Source organism: Drosophila subpulchrella, unplaced genomic scaffold (assembly GCF_014743375.2).
Source record: "Drosophila subpulchrella strain 33 F10 #4 breed RU33 unplaced genomic scaffold, RU_Dsub_v1.1 Primary Assembly Seq391, whole genome shotgun sequence".
NCBI lineage: Eukaryota > Metazoa > Arthropoda > Insecta > Diptera > Drosophilidae > Drosophila > Drosophila subpulchrella.
The window spans coordinates 425,857-449,498 of record NW_023665613.1 but is presented as its reverse complement, the minus strand read 5'-3'; the positions used below and the strand labels follow the sequence as shown (position 1 = coordinate 449,498).

Genomic DNA, 23,642 nt, shown 5'->3' with positions numbered 1-23,642 from the left:
AGCTCACTTACCCGATAAGAAAGCTTAGGCGGTACACGCACAGCTGACGCGCGAGAGGAATCACGCGAGAGGGAACACCTGACGCCAAACGCTCTCGCGAAAGCTCTCTCACGAAAGCGCTCTCTCGAAAGCGCTCTCCAAGCACACGCGGCGCGCGCACGTGTGGAATTTTCCACAAAGGAAAACTCCGATTACTCCGCTCACCGCTGACTTTTCCTAAATGTTTTTACACCACCGTACTCCTTTCGCAAAGGCACGAATTTTGACGCAAATTTTAACTTTGTACACCACGTACTTTCCGAGATATGACCGACTGATTGGGACCACGAAAAAACACACGTCCGTCGTTAATCCATTCATGCGCGTCACTAATTAGATGACGAGGCATTTGGCTACCTTAAGAGAGTCATAGTTACTCCCGCCGTTGACCCGCGCTTACTTGAATTTCTTCACTTTGACATTCAGAGCACTGGGCAGAAATCACATTGTGTCAACACCCGCTAGGGCCATCACAATGCTTTGTTTTAATTAGACAGTCGGATTCCCCAAGTCCGTGCCAGTTCTGAATTGATTGTTAATTGATAATCGTTATAATTAATAAGAACTAATTGGTTTAACCCAATTAGTATTCTTAAAAATTTTAGCAAGAAAGTTCCACAATTGGCTACGTAACTAAACTATCCGGGGAACAAGTGACCAACATAAATGCCAGACACTCTATTTACCCAGAACGAGCACATAAACCATGTTATTGTTTCCCAATCAAGCCCGACTATCTCAATCTTCAGAGCCAATCCTTATCCCGAAGTTACGGATCTAATTTGCCGACTTCCCTTACCTACATTATTCTATCGACTAGAGACTCTTCACCTTGGAGACCAGCTGCGGATATTGGTACGGCCTGTTGAGAAGTTTGCGTGTCCCCACCATAAATTTTCAAGGTCCGAGGAGAAAATATCGACACAACAGTATATGTCATGCTCTTCTAGCCCATCTACCATATCTCTCTGCGAAAGACTTCCATGGTAGTACGGCTATAAAACAGAAAAGAAAACTCTTCCGATATCTCTCGACGGCTTCTTTATGGTCGTTCCTGTTGCCAGGATGAGCACGAGGCCCATATTTAATAACAAACGGATACTCAACAGGTTACGGAATTGGAACCGTATTCCCTTTCGTTCAAAATTATTCAAGTATATTAATTAGCTTGATTTATATAATATAATTATATTTGTATGGCATTTGTGTTTTACTTGAAAATTTTCGGCTTTCGCCTTGAACTTAGGACCGACTAACTCGTGATCAACCACTGTTCACACGAAACCCTTCTCCACTTCAGTCCTCCAAGGTCTCATTCGATTATTTGCTACTACCACCAAGATCTGTACCAATGGCAGCTCCATGCAGGCTTACGCCAAACACTTCTACGCATACCATTGTACCTTCCTACTCACTAAAGTTTCAAAATTTATATCACAAGTAATATAAATCATCTACTTTAGCGGTAATGTATAGGTATACAACTTAAGCGCCATCCATTTTAAGGGCTAGTTGCTTCGGCAGGTGAGTTGTTACACACTCCTTAGCGGATTTCGACTTCCATGATCACCGTCCTGCTGTTTTAAGCAACCAACGCCTTTCATGGTATCTGCATGAGTTGTTAATTTGGGCACCGTAACATTACGTTTGGTTCATCCCACAGCGCCAGTTCTGCTTACCAAAAGTGGCCCACTGGGCACATTATATCATAACCTTGAACTTCATATCAAGAAAGTTAAGGTTCTTACCCATTTAAAGTTTGAGAATAGGTTAAGATCGTTTCGACCCTAAGGCCTCTAATCATTCGCTTTACCAGATAAGATTATTTTATATAACATTAAAATGCACCAGCTATCCTGAGGGAAACTTCGGAAGGAACCAGCTACTAGATGGTTCGATTGGTCTTTCGCCCCTATACTCAATTCTGACAATCGATTTGCACGTCAGAACTGTTTCGGTCTTCCATCAGGGTTTCCCCTGACTTCAACCTGATCAAGTATAGTTCACCATCTTTCGGGTCACAGCATATATGCTCAAGGTACGTTCCAGTTAGAGGCATAAATAATATAAATATCATTATACATAACTATATAGAACGCCCCGGGATTGTGTTAATTAGCTATAAATAGTTAAAAAACTAATCCCATTATTAGTCAAGTTAATTACGCTATTAGGTTTATATCCCAATAACTTGCACATATGTTAGACTCCTTGGTCCGTGTTTCAAGACGGGTCCCGAAGGTATCCTGAATCTTTCGCATTGTTAATCATACAAGTGCATATAATAAACACAAAAATCAATGATAATTATGCCATTATATAATTCCGAAAAATTAACGCACTGTATTCATATAAATCTATCAGCACTTTATCAAATTAATAACATTTATTCTGTGTTAAAATGCAAGCAAATTAATTTGAATAAACTATAAGTTATATTTTATGATAAATTTTGTATGCTAATAGATTACAATGTCCTTATATGGAAAAAATGCACACTATTATCATAATATTGTTTAAATATTACAATTTTAATGATGAATTTTCCATAACGGATATTCAGGTTCATCGGGCTTAACCTCTAAGCAGTTTCACGTACTGTTTAACTCTCTATTCAGAGTTCTTTTCAACTTTCCCTCACGGTACTTGTTTACTATCGGTCTCATGGTTATATTTAGTTTTAGATGGAGTTTACCACCCACTTAGTGCTGCACTATCAAGCAACACGACTCTTTGGAAACATCATCTAGTAATCATTAACGTTATACGGGCCTGGCACCCTCTATGGGTAAATGGCCTCATTTAAGAAGGACTTAAATCGTTAATTTCTCATACTAGAATATTGACGCTCCATACACTGCATCTCACATTTGCCATATAGACAAAGTGACTTAGTGCTGAACTGATTTCTTTTCGCTCGCCGCTACTAAGAAAATCCTGGTTAGTTTCTTTTCCTCCCCTAATTAATATGCTTAAATTCAGGGGGTAGTCCCATATGAGTTGAGGTTGTGTATAACTTTTTTTGCAATTAATTCTTTATATATAATGATAAAACATTTTATTAAATTCGTTATATATTTTATATATTTGTATGGCATTTGTTTGGTCTAACGAATCAACGAAGAATAATAATATTGTCAACGGCTTTCTATTTACTAATCTTTAATAAGAGACAATTCTAGATAAATTTTTTATGCTAGACATTTCTCAGTATTATTTGATTGAAAAAGAAAATATTTCTCTTCGTTTTTCACATTCAAATTATTTACTAATGTGAGATAATGTTTTTCATATATTTGTTAATATTATGAATAATATAATAATTAAATTATTATTATCCAATAATATACCATATGCTTATAAAATTTCATTATAAAATTTATATAAACAACTTAATTAGCATAGTCTTACAACCCTCAACCATATGTAGTCCAAGCAGCACTATAAAATTAATTAAAGTACATAACAGCATGGACTGCGATATGCGTTCAAAATGTCGATGTTCATGTGTCCTGCAGTTCACACGATGACGCACAGTTTGCTGCGTTCTTCATCGACCCATGAGCCGAGTGATCCACCGCTTAGAGTTTTATATATTGGTTTGGTAATTTTGTCATATATGTTTTTATTGAAAGAAATTAAAAATACACCATTTTACTGGCATATATCAATTCCTTCAATAAATTGATTTTTATACCTAAAACGAATGCTGCGAAATGTCTTAGTTTCATATAACCAATAATATATCAAGTATTTTTTAAATGGCATTTACGGTATTAATACTTTTTTTTAGCGATATATATTGAAATTTATATAAAACATTAACCTGTAATAATCAGGTACAACATTGTACATTTTAGGTTGTTGCATTATCCAATGTATGCGCATAACTGAGATGAACAATACATATCGCAACGCGTGTATATTATGGTCCATATACACACAGTGTTTTATTAATTAATTGCATTTAATATACAATATAATAATAATATTAAATAAATTTAATAATTTCGATTTGCTTGTTCGAATTTGTTATTTGTTTGCTTTTGCTTATTTATTTATCTCTTATTTAATGCAATAATATATTTATTATTACAATTATTATTTCGATTTGCTTGTTCGAAATTTTATATTTGATCTATAAAAGATCATATTTTTGGCAATTTATATTTTATTTGTATTACTATAATATATTATATTATTATAATAAAAACAAATTTTTTTATTAACGGTAAGGATATTAAACAATAATGATCCTTCCGCAGGTTCACCTACGGAAACCTTGTTACGACTTTTACTTCCTCTAAATAATCAAGTTCGGTCAACTTTTGCGAAACAACCGTAACACACAAGGCGTCACAGTGATCACGTCCGGAGACCTCACTAAATAATTCAATCGGTAGTAGCGACGGGCGGTGTGTACAAAGGGCAGGGACGTAATCAATGCGAGTTAATGACTCACACTTACTGGGAATTCCAAGTTCATGTGAACAGTTTCAGTTCACAATCCCAAGCATGAAAGTGGTTCAGCGGTTTACCCGGACCTCTCGGTCTAGGAAATACACGTTGATACTTTCATTGTAGCGCGCGTGCAGCCCAGGACATCTAAGGGCATCACAGACCTGTTATTGCTCAATCTCATTATTGCTAGACGCAATTTGTCCATTTAAGAAGCTAGTGTCCTTATAATGGGACAAACCAACAGGTACGGCTCCACTTATATAAACACATTCAAACACAATAAACATTTTACTGCCACCATGAATGAAGGCTATATAAGCTTCAACACCATAATCCTGAAGATATCTATTTAATATATTTGAGTCTCGTTCGTTATCGGAATTAACCAGACAAATCACTCCACGAACTAAGAACGGCCATGCACCACCACCCATAGATTCGAGAAAGAGCTATCAATCTGTCTTACACACTTATGTTCGGACCTGGTAAGTTTTCCCGTGTTGAGTCAAATTAAGCCGCAGGCTCCACTCCTGGTGGTGCCCTTCCGTCAATTCCTTTAAGTTTCAGCTTTGCAACCATACTTCCCCCGGAGCCCAAAAGCTTTGGTTTCCCGGGAAGCGACTGAGAGAGCCATAAAAGTAGCTACACCCAATTGCTAGCTGGCATCGTTTATGGTTAGAACTAGGGCGGTATCTGATCGCCTTCGAACCTCTAACTTTCGTTCTTGATTAATGAAAACATCTTTGGCAAATGCTTTCGCTTAAGTTAGTCTTACGACGGTCCAAGAATTTCACCTCTCGCGTCGTAATACTAATGCCCCCAAACTGCTTCTATTAATCATTACCTCTTGATCTGAAAACCAATGAAAGCAGAACAGAGGTCTTATTTCATTATCCCATGCACAGAATATTCAGGCATTTGAAGCCTGCTTTAAGCACTCTAATTTGTTCAAAGTAATTGTACCGGCCCACAATAACACTCGTTTAAGAGCACTAATGCAGGTTTTTAAATAGGAGGAACATATGAAAAAATACAAGTATCTAAGCACATGTAAGAACTCCACCGGTAATACGCTTACATACATAAAGGTATAGTACTAACCACAATTGTAAGTTGTACTACCCGTATGAAGCACAAGTTCAACTACGAACGTTTTAACCGCAACAACTTTAATATACGCTATTGGAGCTGGAATTACCGCGGCTGCTGGCACCAGACTTGCCCTCCAATTGGTCCTTGTTAAAGGATTTAAAGTGTACTCATTCCAATTACAGGGCCTCGGATATGAGTCCTGTATTGTTATTTTTCGTCACTACCTCCCCGAGCTGGGAGTGGGTAATTTACGCGCCTGCTGCCTTCCTTAGATGTGGTAGCCGTTTCTCAGGCTCCCTCTCCGGAATCGAACCCTGATTCCCCGTTACCCGTTGCAACCATGGTAGTCCTAGATACTACCATCAAAAGTTGATAGGGCAGACATTTGAAAGATCTGTCGTCGGTACAAGACCATACGATCTGCATGTTATCTAGAGTTCAACCAATATAACGATCTTGCGATCGCTTGGTTTTAGCCTAATAAAAGCACATGTCCCATAAGGTTCATGTTTTAATTGCATGTATTAGCTCTAGAATTACCACAGTTATCCAAGTAACTGTTAACGATCTAAGGAACCATAACTGATATAATGAGCCTTTTGCGGTTTCACTTTTAATTCGTGTGTACTTAGACATGCATGGCTTAATCTTTGAGACAAGCATATAACTACTGGCAGGATCAACCAGAATAATGTTTTTATTCATATTTCATTCATATTTTTGAATAGAAATTAGCAATATAAATTTTATAGATTGTTTTCTATCGAATACGGCCATTTTTATATAGCATTCGTATACGTTTGTTGTTTTCACAATATATACTTGTTCCGCCACTAATAATAACAAGTTTTTTAATTATTGATGTTAAAAACACAATATTTTTTTTCGTAATACGTAATAATTTTCTTTATATTTGCATATTTCATTCTAAAATATCTTTTTTGTTCGACATACGTCATTATTGTATCCACACATGTACAATTTTTGTTTAACCAATATAAAATATTGAATTAAATCATTTGTATTTTGATGATAAATTTAAAATTTATCTGTATATATTCATATAAGACTCTTTGGTAATATATAATATAAAACCGAGCGCATATATGATATGTACGTTAGAAAAAATAATATATATATATATTATTTTCTTTTAATATAGGGACACCTCTTTTAATTTATCCCCGCAGGGAATTATCACATAACTCAGTATGTGATAATGGCAGACCAATATACATATATATCAAGATTATCAATACAAAATATATATCATTATTAGCCTGCCTCAATTGTAATTATTTATTTGGATTAACGATAAAGTTCGGAAACAATTTGTTATTCTATGTATAATAGAAACCTTGGCCTTTGTTTCAACATTATTATCTTTGGGCTTAAAATATTAACCGTGGAGCCAAGTCTCATATTCATAAATGAATAAAGAAACAAATTTGACGGATTAATATCTTCTCTACCGACAGACAGTATTTTGTCACGTCAATAGTAGATGGCCGGCCCATTGACCATCCTATAGTAGTTTTTGGACCCAATATCTTTAATTCGGGTATTTTCAATTGTCTTTGCCAATCAACCGTTTGGTACTCTCTCATATAATAAGAGAATACACATATAATTCCATTATATGGATATATCTTCATTATTTTATTTGCTACATCACCCTATAATAGTTTTTGAACCCGTCAACTTCAATTCGGGTATTTTCAATTGTCTTTGCCAACCATTTATATGGTATTCTCTATTATAATAAGAGAATACTAGTGTATATCCATTATATGGATATATCATCTTCATATTATTTGCTACACCACCCTATAGTAGTTTTTGAACCCATCATCTGCAATTCGGGTATTTTCAATTGTCTTTGCCAACCAACTATACGGTATTCTCTCTTATAATAAGAGAATACAAGTATATTTTCATTATATGGATATAATGCCATTTATTTTTCAATATCCATATAATTCATTTAGTTTTGTATGTACAAAACAAGTTTTCTTTATAGTATTGACAAAATCATATGTTTACGCATAACATAAGTTTTGACCAATACGAGGAGGGGCCCGCCAACGACCACCTCCCTATAGTAGTTTTTTACCCCACGCACTACTGCGTGCCTGTTTACAGTACTAGTGCCAGCTATCACTAGGTTTATATATCATGTTTCAGTGATATATGGGTAAATTCTACCATTTATTCTTATGTATATGGCATTTCTATGCCATATTTATACAATCCATTCATATCTTAATGTATATTTATTATATTATACATTATTATGCCTTATAGGTATTATACCTATAAGCCATATCCATACGATTCATTCACTAGTGCCGCCCCTCACTAGGTTTATAATTGTTATATCATTGATATACAATTTATTTCTATATATATGGCATTTATATGCCATATCCATACAATGCATTCACATTTCAATGTATATTTACTTGTTATACATTATTATGCCTTATAGGTATTATACCTATAAGCCATATCCATACGATTCACTTATATAAATATATGTATATTTTTCTATACATAATTTTTTTTTACTTTTGTATGGATTTCTATGCATATCCATAGTTTATATGGATATGCTTGGCGTTCTATATAGTATTGACAAATTCATATGCATAACATAAGTTTTGACCAATACGAGGAGGGGCCCGCCAACGACCACCTCCCTATAGTAGTTTTTTACCCCACGCACTATTGCGTGCCTGTTTACAGTACTAGTGCCAGCTATCACTAGGTTTATATATCGTGTTTCAGTGATATATGGGTAAATTCTACCATTTATTCTTATGTATATGGCATTTCTATGCCATATTTATACAATCCATTCATATCTTAATGTATATTTATTATATTATACATTATTATGCCTTATAGGTATTATACCTATAAGCCATATCCATACGATTCATTCACTAGTGCCGCCCCTCACTAGGTTTATAATTGTTATATCATTGATATACAATTTATTTCTATATATATGGCATTTATATGCCATATCCATACAATGCATTCACATTTCAATGTATATTTACTTGTTATACATTATTATGCCTTATAGGTATTATACCTATAAGCCATATCCATACGATTCACTTATATAAATATATGTATATTTTTCTATACATAATTTTTTTTTACTTTTGTATGGATTTCTATGCATATCCATAGTTTATATGGATATGCTTGGCGTTCTATATAGTATTGACAAATTCATATGCATAACATAAGTTTTGACCAATACGAGGAGGGGCCCGCCAACGACCACCTCCCTATAGTAGTTTTTTACCCCACGCACTATTGCGTGCCTGTTTACAGTACTAGTGCCAGCTATCACTAGGTTTATATATCGTGTTTCAGTGATATATGGGTAAATTCTACCATTTATTCTTATGTATATGGCATTTCTATGCCATATTTATACAATCCATTCATATCTTAATGTATATTTATTATATTATACATTATTATGCCTTATAGGTATTATACCTATAAGCCATATCCATACGATTCATTCACTAGTGCCGCCCCTCACTAGGTTTATAATTGTTATATCATTGATATACAATTTATTTCTATATATATGGCATTTATATGCCATATCCATACAATGCATTCACATTTCAATGTATATTTACTTGTTATACATTATTATGCCTTATAGGTATTATACCTATAAGCCATATCCATACGATTCACTTATATAAATATATGTATATTTTTCTATACATAATTTTTTTTTACTTTTGTATGGTTTTCTATGCATATCCATAGTTTATATGGATATGCTTGGCGTTCTATATAGTATTGACAAATTCATATGCATAACATAAGTTTTGACCAATACGAGGAGGGGCCCGCCAACGACCACCTCCCTATAGTAGTTTTTTACCCCACGCACTATTGCGTGCCTGTTTACAGTACTAGTGCCAGCTATCACTAGGTTTATATATCGTGTTTCAGTGATATATGGGTAAATTCTACCATTTATTCTTATGTATATGGCATTTCTATGCCATATTTATACAATCCATTCATATCTTAATGTATATTTATTATATTATACATTATTATGCCTTATAGGTATTATACCTATAAGCCATATCCATACGATTCATTCACTAGTGCCGCCCCTCACTAGGTTTATAATTGTTATATCATTGATATACAATTTATTTCTATATATATGGCATTTATATGCCATATCCATACAATGCATTCACATTTCAATGTATATTTACTTGTTATACATTATTATGCCTTATAGGTATTATACCTATAAGCCATATCCATACGATTCACTTATATAAATATATGTATATTTTTCTATACATAATTTTTTTTTACTTTTGTATGGTTTTCTATGCATATCCATAGTTTATATGGATATGCTTGGCGTTCTATATAGTATTGACAAATTCATATGCATAACATAAGTTTTGACCAATACGAGGAGGGGCCCGCCAACGACCACCTCCCTATAGTAGTTTTTTACCCCACGCACTATTGCGTGCCTGTTTACAGTACTAGTGCCAGCTATCACTAGGTTTATATATCGTGTTTCAGTGATATATGGGTAAATTCTACCATTTATTCTTATGTATATGGCATTTCTATGCCATATTTATACAATCCATTCATATCTTAATGTATATTTATTATATTATACATTATTATGCCTTATAGGTATTATACCTATAAGCCATATCCATACGATTCATTCACTAGTGCCGCCCCTCACTAGGTTTATAATTGTTATATCATTGATATACAATTTATTTCTATATATATGGCATTTATATGCCATATCCATACAATGCATTCACATTTCAATGTATATTTACTTGTTATACATTATTATGCCTTATAGGTATTATACCTATAAGCCATATCCATACGATTCACTTATATAAATATATGTATATTTTTCTATACATAATTTTTTTTTACTTTTGTATGGATTTCTATGCATATCCATAGTTTATATGGATATGCTTGGCGTTCTATATAGTATTGACAAATTCATATGCATAACATAAGTTTTGACCAATACGAGGAGGGGCCCGCCAACGACCACCTCCCTATAGTAGTTTTTTACCCCACGCACTATTGCGTGCCTGTTTACAGTACTAGTGCCAGCTATCACTAGGTTTATATATCGTGTTTCAGTGATATATGGGTAAATTCTACCATTTATTCTTATGTATATGGCATTTCTATGCCATATTTATACAATCCATTCATATCTTAATGTATATTTATTATATTATACATTATTATGCCTTATAGGTATTATACCTATAAGCCATATCCATACGATTCATTCACTAGTGCCGCCCCTCACTAGGTTTATAATTGTTATATCATTGATATACAATTTATTTCTATATATATGGCATTTATATGCCATATCCATACAATGCATTCACATTTCAATGTATATTTACTTGTTATACATTATTATGCCTTATAGGTATTATACCTATAAGCCATATCCATACGATTCACTTATATAAATATATGTATATTTTTCTATACATAATTTTTTTTTACTTTTGTATGGATTTCTATGCATATCCATAGTTTATATGGATATGCTTGGCGTTCTATATAGTATTGACAAATTCATATGCATAACATAAGTTTTGACCAATACGAGGAGGGGCCCGCCAACGACCACCTCCCTATAGTAGTTTTTTACCCCACGCACTATTGCGTGCATGTTTACAGTACTAGTGCCAGCTATCATTAGGTTTATATATCGTGTTTCAGTGATATATGGGTAAATTCTACCATTTATTCTTATGTATGTATATGGCATTTCTATGCCATATTTATATAATTCATTCATATCTTAATTTATATTTATTATATTATACATTATTATGCCTTATAGGTATTATACCTATAAGCCATATCCATACGATTCATATACTAGTGCAGCCCCTCACTAGGTTTATATATCTCATTTTAATTATATATTGGTAAATTCTATTATTTATTCTTGTGTATATGGCACTTATATGCCGCCATATCTATAAAAATGCATTTATATTTCAATGTATATTTTCTATATTATACATTATTATGCCTTAAAAAGTTATTATACCTACCATAAGGCGATATCCATACGATTCATTTATATAAAAGATATATGTATAATTTTCTATACATAATTTTTTTTTATGAATATATGGGTTTCCTAAGCATATCCATATAATACATTTAGTTTTATATGGATTAGATTGGTCTTCTTTATTGTATTGCCAAACTCATATTGATAAAATAAGTTTTGAACAATAAGAGGATCAGCCGCCAACCAACCAACCACTGCTACCATTGGAGGAACATATACTTACTTTTTATATGTCCTCTTACTTGAATGGTCCTCTCTTTACTTGAAAATTTCATTACCATAGGAATCTATTTATACATGGAATATGATTTCCACTACTTTTTCGCGTCACTAATAATTAATATGACGATACAGACTTGCTACCATAACATAAGTCTTGAACAATAATAGGAGCAGCCGCCAACCAACCACCAACCAACCAACCACTGCTACCATTGATAGTAATTTTATATGTCCTCTTTAGTTGAATTTCAATACCATAGGAATATTTATACATGGAATATGTTTTGCCACTACTTTTTCGCGTCACTAATAATATGACGATACAGTCTTGCTACCATAACATAAGTTTTGAACAATAAGAGGAGCAGACACACCAACCAACCAACCGCGCTGCTACCATTATATATACTTATATTTATATAAGTCCTCTTTACTTGAATGGCCTCTTTACTTGAATTTCAATACCATAGGAATATTTATTTATACATGGAATATGTTTTGCCACTACTTTTTCGCGTCACTAATAATATGACGATATAGACTTGCTACCATAACATAAGTTTTGAACAATAAGAGGAGCAGACACCAACCAACCAACCGCTGCTACCATTGAATGAACCATATATACAAACTTTTATATATGTCCTCTTTACTTGAATTTTAATACCATAGGAATATTTATACATGGAATATGTTTGCCACTTTATCATCGCGTCACTAATAAGATGACGATACATTTTGTTTGTTCAATATTTACTTATATATTGATGTTTCCAATTTAGGTCTTTTATATTTCTTCTTCCCTACCTTACACACCACAAACAAAGTGGCGTGCGATGCTGCAAGCAAGCATAATGATTATGCCCGCTTGCAACATCTTTATTATCGAATCATCAAGCAAAGGATAAGCTTCAGTGGATCGCAGTATGGCAGCTGCTCAACCACTTACAACACCTTGCCTGTTACAAAAGTCGTTTACAATTGATTCTAGGCTTTGTCATTGTATTAAATAATGCTTTTATATGTAACTAGCGCGGCATCAGGTGATCAAAGATCCTCCCAATTTACTATGTTACAAATTACATTGGCATCACATCCATTGTCGTTTATAAAGTAAATTATAAACTTTAAATGGTTTAGAAGCCATACAATGCAAATTGCCCCTTATTTATCATTGCAGTCCAGCACGGATACGACCTTAGAGGCGTTCAGGCATAATCCAACGGACGTAGCGTCATACCACTGTTCGCTCGAACAAGTATTGTGCCATTGGTCCGTACCTGCGGTTCCTCTCGTACTACGCAGGAATGCTGTCGCAACAACGTTTTGTCATTAGTAGGGTAAAACTAACCTGTCTCACGACGGTCTAAACCCAGCTCACGTTCCCTTGCATGGGTGAACAATCCAACGCTTGGTGAATTTTGCTTCACAATGATAGGAAGAGCCGACATCGAAGGATCAAAAAGCGACGTCGCTATGAACGCTTGGCCGCCACAAGCCAGTTATCCCTATGGTAACTTTTCTGACACCTCTTGTTAAAAACTCTTTAAACCAAAAGGATCGATAGGCCGAGCTTTTGCTGTCCCTGTGTGTACTGAACACCGAGATCAAGTCAGCATTTGCCCTTTTGCTCTATGTGTGGTTTCTGTCCGCACTGAGCTGGCCTTGGGACACCTCCGTTATTATTTGAGAGATGTACCGCCCCAGTCAAACTCCCTACCTGGCAATGTCCTTGAATTGGATCATACCTGAGTAATTGGAGTTATACCAAATTTTCAAATCAAAAATACATAAATGCACCGTTTTATTAAAGAATTTGTTTGCGATTATATAACAAACTCGTGATACTTTGATCAAGAAGCTTGCATCAAAACCCAATACCATAAGATATAATAAATATATCCGTATAATGGCTAGGAAATGATACACGTTCCATTTAATCAAGTAAGTAAGGAAACAATAAGAGTAGTGGTATTTCATTGGCGATACCAAACCGAAGTCTAATATCTCCCACTTATTCTACACCTCTTATGTCTCCTTACACTGCCAGATTAGAGTCAAGCTCAAAAGGGTCTTCTTTCCCCGCTAATTATTCCAAGCCCGTTCCCTTGGCTGTGGTTTCGCTAGATAGTAGATAGGGACAGTAGGAATCTCGTTAATCCATTCATGCGCGTCACTAATTAGATGACGAGGCATTTGGCTACCTTAAGAGAGTCATAGTTACTCCCGCCGTTGACCCGCGCTTACTTGAATTTCTTCACTTTGACATTCAGAGCACTGGGCAGAAATCACATTGTGTCAACACCCGCTAGGGCCATCACAATGCTTTGTTTTAATTAGACAGTCGGATTCCCCAAGTCCGTGCCAGTTCTGAATTGATTGTTAATTGATAATCGTTATAATTAATAAGAACTAATTGGTTTAACCCAATTAGTATTCTTAAAAATTTTAGCAAGAAAGTTCCACAATTGGCTACGTAACTAAACTATCCGGGGAACAAGTGACCAACATAAATGCCAGACACTCTATTTACCCAGAACGAGCACATAAACCATGTTATTGTTTCCCAATCAAGCCCGACTATCTCAATCTTCAGAGCCAATCCTTATCCCGAAGTTACGGATCTAATTTGCCGACTTCCCTTACCTACATTATTCTATCGACTAGAGACTCTTCACCTTGGAGACCAGCTGCGGATATTGGTACGGCCTGTTGAGAAGTTTGCGTGTCCCCACCATAAATTTTCAAGGTCCGAGGAGAAAATATCGACACAACAGTATATGTCATGCTCTTCTAGCCCATCTACCATATCTCTCTGCGAAAGACTTCCATGGTAGTACGGCTATAAAACAGAAAAGAAAACTCTTCCGATATCTCTCGACGGCTTCTTTATGGTCGTTCCTGTTGCCAGGATGAGCACGAGGCCCATATTTAATAACAAACGGATACTCAACAGGTTACGGAATTGGAACCGTATTCCCTTTCGTTCAAAATTATTCAAGTATATTAATTAGCTTGATTTATATAATATAATTATATTTGTATGGCATTTGTGTTTTACTTGAAAATTTTCGGCTTTCGCCTTGAACTTAGGACCGACTAACTCGTGATCAACCACTGTTCACACGAAACCCTTCTCCACTTCAGTCCTCCAAGGTCTCATTCGATTATTTGCTACTACCACCAAGATCTGTACCAATGGCAGCTCCATGCAGGCTTACGCCAAACACTTCTACGCATACCATTGTACCTTCCTACTCACTAAAGTTTCAAAATTTATATCACAAGTAATATAAATCATCTACTTTAGCGGTAATGTATAGGTATACAACTTAAGCGCCATCCATTTTAAGGGCTAGTTGCTTCGGCAGGTGAGTTGTTACACACTCCTTAGCGGATTTCGACTTCCATGATCACCGTCCTGCTGTTTTAAGCAACCAACGCCTTTCATGGTATCTGCATGAGTTGTTAATTTGGGCACCGTAACATTACGTTTGGTTCATCCCACAGCGCCAGTTCTGCTTACCAAAAGTGGCCCACTGGGCACATTATATCATAACCTTGAACTTCATATCAAGAAAGTTAAGGTTCTTACCCATTTAAAGTTTGAGAATAGGTTAAGATCGTTTCGACCCTAAGGCCTCTAATCATTCGCTTTACCAGATAAGATTATTTTATATAACATTAAAATGCACCAGCTATCCTGAGGGAAACTTCGGAAGGAACCAGCTACTAGATGGTTCGATTGGTCTTTCGCCCCTATACTCAATTCTGACAATCGATTTGCACGTCAGAACTGTTTCGGTCTTCCATCAGGGTTTCCCCTGACTTCAACCTGATCAAGTATAGTTCACCATCTTTCGGGTCACAGCATATATGCTCAAGGTACGTTCCAGTTAGAGGCATAAATAATATAAATATCATTATACATAACTATATAGAACGCCCCGGGATTGTGTTAATTAGCTATAAATAGTTAAAAAACTAATCCCATTATTAGTCAAGTTAATTACGCTATTAGGTTTATATCCCAATAACTTGCACATATGTTAGACTCCTTGGTCCGTGTTTCAAGACGGGTCCCGAAGGTATCCTGAATCTTTCGCATTGTTAATCATACAAGTGCATATAATAAACACAAAAATCAATGATAATTATGCCATTATATAATTCCGAAAAATTAACGCACTGTATTCATATAAATCTATCAGCACTTTATCAAATTAATAACATTTATTCTGTGTTAAAATGCAAGCAAATTAATTTGAATAAACTATAAGTTATATTTTATGATAAATTTTGTATGCTAATAGATTACAATGTCCTTATATGGAAAAAATGCACACTATTATCATAATATTGTTTAAATATTACAATTTTAATGATGAATTTTCCATAACGGATATTCAGGTTCATCGGGCTTAACCTCTAAGCAGTTTCACGTACTGTTTAACTCTCTATTCAGAGTTCTTTTCAACTTTCCCTCACGGTACTTGTTTACTATCGGTCTCATGGTTATATTTAGTTTTAGATGGAGTTTACCACCCACTTAGTGCTGCACTATCAAGCAACACGACTCTTTGGAAACATCATCTAGTAATCATTAACGTTATACGGGCCTGGCACCCTCTATGGGTAAATGGCCTCATTTAAGAAGGACTTAAATCGTTAATTTCTCATACTAGAATATTGACGCTCCATACACTGCATCTCACATTTGCCATATAGACAAAGTGACTTAGTGCTGAACTGATTTCTTTTCGCTCGCCGCTACTAAGAAAATCCTGGTTAGTTTCTTTTCCTCCCCTAATTAATATGCTTAAATTCAGGGGGTAGTCCCATATGAGTTGAGGTTGTGTATAACTTTTTTTGCAATTAATTCTTTATATATAATGATAAAACATTTTATTAAATTCGTTATATATTTTATATATTTGTATGGCATTTGTTTGGTCTAACGAATCAACGAAGAATAATAATATTGTCAACGGCTTTCTATTTACTAATCTTTAATAAGAGACAATTCTAGATAAATTTTTTATGCTAGACATTTCTCAGTATTATTTGATTGAAAAAGAAAATATTTCTCTTCGTTTTTCACATTCAAATTATTTACTAATGTGAGATAATGTTTTTCATATATTTGTTAATATTATGAATAATATAATAATTAAATTATTATTATCCAATAATATACCATATGCTTATAAAATTTCATTATAAAATTTATATAAACAACTTAATTAGCATAGTCTTACAACCCTCAACCATATGTAGTCCAAGCAGCACTATAAAATTAATTAAAGTACATAACAGCATGGACTGCGATATGCGTTCAAAATGTCGATGTTCATGTGTCCTGCAGTTCACACGATGACGCACAGTTTGCTGCGTTCTTCATCGACCCATGAGCCGAGTGATCCACCGCTTAGAGTTTTATATATTGGTTTGGTAATTTTGTCATATATGTTTTTATTGAAAGAAATTAAAAATACACCATTTTACTGGCATATATCAATTCCTTCAATAAATTGATTTTTATACCTAAAACGAATGCTGCGAAATGTCTTAGTTTCATATAACCAATAATATATCAAGTATTTTTTAAATGGCATTTACGGTATTAATACTTTTTTTTAGCGATATATATTGAAATTTATATAAAACATTAACCTGTAATAATCAGGTACAACATTGTACATTTTAGGTTGTTGCATTATCCAATGTATGCGCATAACTGAGATGAACAATACATATCGCAACGCGTGTATATTATGGTCCATATACACACAGTGTTTTATTAATTAATTGCATTTAATATACAATATAATAATAATATTAAATAAATTTAATAATTTCGATTTGCTTGTTCGAATTTGTTATTTGTTTGCTTTTGCTTATTTATTTATCTCTTATTTAATGCAATAATATATTTATTATTACAATTATTATTTCGATTTGCTTGTTCGAAATTTTATATTTGATCTATAAAAGATCATATTTTTGGCAATTTATATTTTATTTGTATTACTATAATATATTATATTATTATAATAAAAACAAATTTTTTTATTAACGGTAAGGATATTAAACAATAATGATCCTTCCGCAGGTTCACCTACGGAAACCTTGTTACGACTTTTACTTCCTCTAAATAATCAAGTTCGGTCAACTTTTGCGAAACAACCGTAACACACAAGGCGTCACAGTGATCACGTCCGGAGACCTCACTAAATAATTCAATCGGTAGTAGCGACGGGCGGTGTGTACAAAGGGCAGGGACGTAATCAATGCGAGTTAATGACTCACACTTACTGGGAATTCCAAGTTCATGTGAACAGTTTCAGTTCACAATCCCAAGCATGAAAGTGGTTCAGCGGTTTACCCGGACCTCTCGGTCTAGGAAATACACGTTGATACTTTCATTGTAGCGCGCGTGCAGCCCAGGACATCTAAGGGCATCACAGACCTGTTATTGCTCAATCTCATTATTGCTAGACGCAATTTGTCCATTTAAGAAGCTAGTGTCCTTATAATGGGACAAACCAACAGGTACGGCTCCACTTATATAAACACATTCAAACACAATAAACATTTTACTGCCACCATGAATGAAGGCTATATAAGCTTCAACACCATAATCCTGAAGATATCTATTTAATATATTTGAGTCTCGTTCGTTATCGGAATTAACCAGACAAATCACTCCACGAACTAAGAACGGCCATGCACCACCACCCATAGATTCGAGAAAGAGCTATCAATCTGTCTTACACACTTATGTTCGGACCTGGTAAGTTTTCCCGTGTTGAGTCAAATTAAGCCGCAGGCTCCACTCCTGGTGGTGCCCTTCCGTCAATTCCTTTAAGTTTCAGCTTTGCAACCATACTTCCCCCGGAGCCCAAAAGCTTTGGTTTCCCGGGAAGCGACTGAGAGAGCCATAAAAGTAGCTACACCCAATTGCTAGCTGGCATCGTTTATGGTTAGAACTAGGGCGGTATCTGATCGCCTTCGAACCTCTAACTTTCGTTCTTGATTAATGAAAACATCTTTGGCAAATGCTTTCGCTTAAGTTAGTCTTACGACGGTCCAAGAATTTCACCTCTCGCGTCGTAATACTAATGCCCCCAAACTGCTTCTATTAATCATTACCTCTTGATCTGAAAACCAATGAAAGCAGAACAGAGGTCTTATTTCATTATCCCATGCACAGAATATTCAGGCATTTGAAGCCTGCTTTAAGCACTCTAATTTGTTCAAAGTAATTGTACCGGCCCACAATAACACTCGTTTAAGAGCACTAATGCAGGTTTTTAAATAGGAGGAACATATGAAAAAATACAAGTATCTAAGCACATGTAAGAACTCCACCGGTAATACGCTTACATACATAAAGGTATAGTACTAACCACAATTGTAAGTTGTACTACCCGTATGAAGCACAAGTTCAACTACGAACGTTTTAACCGCAACAACTTTAATATACGCTATTGGAGCTGGAATTACCGCGGCTGCTGGCACCAGACTTGCCCTCCAATTGGTCCTTGTTAAAGGATTTAAAGTGTACTCATTCCAATTACAGGGCCTCGGATATGAGTCCTGTATTGTTATTTTTCGTCACTACCTCCCCGAGCTGGGAGTGGGTAATTTACGCGCCTGCTGCCTTCCTTAGATGTGGTAGCCGTTTCTCAGGCTCCCTCTCCGGAATCGAACCCTGATTCCCCGTTACCCGTTGCAACCATGGTAGTCCTAGATACTACCATCAAAAGTTGATAGGGCAGACATTTGAAAGATCTGTCGTCGGTACAAGACCATACGATCTGCATGTTATCTAGAGTTCAACCAATATAACGATCTTGCGATCGCTTGGTTTTAGCCTAATAAAAGCACATGTCCCATAAGGTTCATGTTTTAATTGCATGTATTAGCTCTAGAATTACCACAGTTATCCAAGTAACTGTTAACGATCTAAGGAACCATAACTGATATAATGAGCCTTTTGCGGTTTCACTTTTAATTCGTGTGTACTTAGACATGCATGGCTTAATCTTTGAGACAAGCATATAACTACTGGCAGGATCAACCAGAATAATGTTTTTATTCATATTTCATTCATATTTTTGAATAGAAATTAGCAATATAAATTTTATAGATTGTTTTCTATCGAATACGGCCATTTTTATATAGCATTCGTATACGTTTGTTGTTTTCACAATATATACTTGTTCCGCCACTAATAATAACAAGTTTTTTAATTATTGATGTTAAAAACACAATATTTTTTTTCGTAATACGTAATAATTTTCTTTATATTTGCATATTTCATTCTAAAATATCTTTTTTGTTCGACATACGTCATTATTGTATCCACACATGTACAATTTTTGTTTAACCAATATAAAATATTGAATTAAATCATTTGTATTTTGATGATAAATTTAAAATTTATCTGTATATATTCATATAAGACTCTTTGGTAATATATAATATAAAACCGAGCGCATATATGATATGTACGTTAGAAAAAATAATATATATATATATTATTTTCTTTTAATATAGGGACACCTCTTTTAATTTATCCCCGCAGGGAATTATCACATAACTCAGTATGTGATAATGGCAGACCAATATACATATATATCAAGATTATCAATACAAAATATATATCATTATTAGCCTGCCTCAATTGTAATTATTTATTTGGATTAACGATAAAGTTCGGAAACAATTTGTTATTCTATGTATAATAGAAACCTTGGCCTTTGTTTCAACATTATTATCTTTGGGCTTAAAATATTAACCGTGGAGCCAAGTCTCATATTCATAAATGAATAAAGAAACAAATTTGACGGATTAATATCTTCTCTACCGACAGACAGTATTTTGTCACGTCAATAGTAGATGGCCGGCCCATTGACCATCCTATAGTAGTTTTTGGACCCAATATCTTTAATTCGGGTATTTTCAATTGTCTTTGCCAATCAACCGTTTGGTACTCTCTCATATAATAAGAGAATACACATATAATTCCATTATATGGATATATCTTCATTATTTTATTTGCTACATCACCCTATAATAGTTTTTGAACCCGTCAACTTCAATTCGGGTATTTTCAATTGTCTTTGCCAACCATTTATATGGTATTCTCTATTATAATAAGAGAATACTAGTGTATATCCATTATATGGATATATCATCTTCATATTATTTGCTACACCACCCTATAGTAGTTTTTGAACCCATCATCTGCAATTCGGGTATTTTCAATTGTCTTTGCCAACCAACTATACGGTATTCTCTCTTATAATAAGAGAATACAAGTATATTTTCATTATATGGATATAATGCCATTTATTTTTCAATATCCATATAATTCATTTAGTTTTGTATGTACAAAACAAGTTTTCTTTATAGTATTGACAAAATCATATGTTTACGCATAACATAAGTTTTGACCAATACGAGGAGGGGCCCGCCAACGACCACCTCCCTATAGTAGTTTTTTACCCCACGCACTACTGCGTGCCTGTTTACAGTACTAGTGCCAGCTATCACTAGGTTTATATATCATGTTTCAGTGATATATGGGTAAATTCTACCATTTATTCTTATGTATATGGCATTTCTATGCCATATTTATACAATCCATTCATATCTTAATGTATATTTATTATATTATACATTATTATGCCTTATAGGTATTATACCTATAAGCCATATCCATACGATTCATTCACTAGTGCCGCCCCTCACTAGGTTTATAATTGTTATATCATTGATATACAATTTATTTCTATATATATGGCATTTATATGCCATATCCATACAATGCATTCACATTTCAATGTATATTTACTTGTTATACATTATTATGCCTTATAGGTATTATACCTATAAGCCATATCCATACGATTCACTTATATAAATATATGTATATTTTTCTATACATAATTTTTTTTTACTTTTGTATGGTTTTCTATGCATATCCATAGTTTATATGGATATGCTTGGCGTTCTATATAGTATTGACAAATTCATATGCATAACATAAGTTTTGACCAATACGAGGAGGGGCCCGCCAACGACCACCTCCCTATAGTAGTTTTTTACCCCACGCACTATTGCGTGCCTGTTTACAGTACTAGTGCCAGCTATCACTAGGTTTATATATCGTGTTTCAGTGATATATGGGTAAATTCTACCATTTATTCTTATGTATATGGCATTTCTATGCCATATTTATACAATCCATTCATATCTTAATGTATATTTATTATATTATACATTATTATGCCTTATAGGTATTATACCTATAAGCCATATCCATACGATTCATTCACTAGTGCCGCCCCTCACTAGGTTTATAATTGTTATATCATTGATATACAATTTATTTCTATATATATGGCATTTATATGCCATATCCATACAATGCATTCACATTTCAATGTATATTTACTTGTTATACATTATTATGCCTTATAGGTATTATACCTATAAGCCATATCCATACGATTCACTTATATAAATATATGTATATTTTTCTATACATAATTTTTTTTACTTTTGTATGGATTTCTATGCATATCCATAGTTTATATGGATATGCTTGGCGTTCTATATAGTATTGACAAATTCATATGCATAACATAAGTTTTGACCAATACGAGGAGGGGCCCGCCAACGACCACCTCCCTATAGTAGTTTTTTACCCCACGCACTATTGCGTGCCTGTTTACAGTACTAGTGCCAGCTATCACTAGGTTTATATATCGTGTTTCAGTGATATATGGGTAAATTCTACCATTTATTCTTATGTATATGGCATTTCTATGCCATATTTATACAATCCATTCATATCTTAATGTATATTTATTATATTATACATTATTATGCCTTATAGGTATTATACCTATAAGCCATATCCATACGATTCATTCACTAGTGCCGCCCCTCACTAGGTTTATAATTGTTATATCATTGATATACAATTTATTTCTATATATATGGCATTTATATGCCATATCCATACAATGCATTCACATTTCAATGTATATTTACTTGTTATACATTATTATGCCTTATAGGTATTATACCTATAAGCCATATCCATACGATTCACTTATATAAATATATGTATATTTTTCTATACATAATTTTTTTTTACTTTTGTATGGTTTTCTATGCATATCCATAGTTTATATGGATATGCTTGGCGTTCTATATAGTATTGACAAATTCATATGCATAACATAAGTTTTGACCAATACGAGGAGGGGCCCGCCAACGACCACCTCCCTATAGTAGTTTTTTACCCCACGCACTATTGCGTGCCTGTTTACAGTACTAGTGCCAGCTATCACTAGGTTTATATATCGTGTTTCAGTGATATATGGGTAAATTCTACCATTTATTCTTATGTATATGGCATTTCTATGCCATATTTATACAATCCATTCATATCTTAATGTATATTTATTATATTATACATTATTATGCCTTATAGGTATTATACCTATAAGCCATATCCATACGATTCATTCACTAGTGCCGCCCCTCACTAGGTTTATAATTGTTATATCATTGATATACAATTTATTTCTATATATATGGCATTTATATGCCATATCCATACAATGCATTCACATTTCAATGT

At 34.1% G+C, this 23,642-nt stretch overlaps 5 non-coding genes across 5 annotated transcripts; all 5 read right to left on the bottom strand.

The window, feature by feature from the left end:
- Positions 1 to 3,449: 3,449 nt before the first annotated feature.
- Positions 3,450 to 3,628, bottom strand: LOC119562087. Its single transcript, XR_005221662.1, has one exon. It is a non-coding gene; the product is annotated as a 5.8S ribosomal RNA (ribosomal RNA).
- A 659-nt stretch (positions 3,629 to 4,287) lies between these two features.
- LOC119562014 lies at positions 4,288 to 6,282 on the bottom strand. Its single transcript, XR_005221606.1, has one exon. It is a non-coding gene; the product is annotated as a small subunit ribosomal RNA (ribosomal RNA).
- A 6,583-nt stretch (positions 6,283 to 12,865) lies between these two features.
- LOC119562036 lies at positions 12,866 to 16,836 on the bottom strand. The gene has a single exon (XR_005221626.1). It is a non-coding gene; the product is annotated as a large subunit ribosomal RNA (ribosomal RNA).
- Positions 16,837 to 17,237: 401 nt separating this feature from the next.
- LOC119562085 lies at positions 17,238 to 17,416 on the bottom strand. The gene has a single exon (XR_005221660.1). It is a non-coding gene; the product is annotated as a 5.8S ribosomal RNA (ribosomal RNA).
- Positions 17,417 to 18,075: 659 nt separating this feature from the next.
- LOC119562013 lies at positions 18,076 to 20,070 on the bottom strand. The gene has a single exon (XR_005221605.1). It is a non-coding gene; the product is annotated as a small subunit ribosomal RNA (ribosomal RNA).
- Between the last annotated feature and the right edge of the window lie 3,572 nt (positions 20,071 to 23,642).